Below are 771 nucleotides of genomic sequence, written 5' to 3'. Positions count from 1 at the left end.
CCCCATGCACTCCCACATCAAGCTGCCCTTTCCCCGCACCAAACCTCCCTCCCCCATACGCTCCCACATCAAGCTGCCCTCTCCCCACACCAAACAACTCTCCCCCATGCACTCCCACATCAAGCTGGCCTCTCCCCGCACCAAACCTCCCTCCCTCATGCACTCTTCAATGTGTATATATATAAAAAAAAAAGAAACATGTACGGGATTCGACCATATACGCCATCACTATCAATCACAGTCTCTTTTCTTAGACCAAAGCACCCGCCCACATCAAGACGCCCTCTCCCCGCACCAAACCACCCTCCCACATATTCCCCACTGCATTAAAAACCTTGCCAGTGTGGAAGAGATTCGACCTTACTTGCCTTGATCATTAATCGCCCCACCGTCTCCCCACATCAAGCCGCCCCCTCCCCACACCAAACCATCCTTCCTCATGCACTCCCTGTCATGTTAAAACCTTTCCGCTGTGGACAGGATTCGAACCTGTGCGGGCAGAGCCCAATGGATTTCGAGTCCATCTCCTTAACCACTCGGACACCACAGCTTATAAAGTGTTACTGATAAGACCGTATGTGTGCAGTCGGCTGTTTGTATAAAATTAAGACAATATTTTCATTTTGTTGTAATTTCAGCTGTTTATAGGGTTACTTGTTTGCTGTTTATAGAGTTACTTGTTTACTTATACTTTATATATAGGTTTGCGGTCACTTATATATACAAAGATTTCTTTTGATTTTACAGGGTTTGGCTTCAAGTACACTTTGG

General features: G+C 46.7%; 1 non-coding gene across 1 annotated transcript; it reads right to left on the bottom strand.

Annotated features, from left to right (window-relative positions):
• Window positions 1-468: 468 nt before the first annotated feature.
• Window positions 469-550, bottom strand: TRNAS-CGA (transfer RNA serine (anticodon CGA)). Its single transcript has one exon. It is a non-coding gene; the product is annotated as a tRNA-Ser (tRNA).
• Window positions 551-771: the final 221 nt, after the last annotated feature.

The sequence above is a fragment of the Coenobita brevimanus genome, chromosome 55 (assembly GCF_032717465.1).
Source record: "Coenobita brevimanus isolate Jiangsu-jjx chromosome 55, ASM3271746v2, whole genome shotgun sequence".
Taxonomy (NCBI): domain Eukaryota; kingdom Metazoa; phylum Arthropoda; class Malacostraca; order Decapoda; family Coenobitidae; genus Coenobita; species Coenobita brevimanus.
The sequence above is the reverse complement of the archived record's forward strand: the minus strand, read 5'-3'. Positions and strand labels throughout refer to the sequence as shown.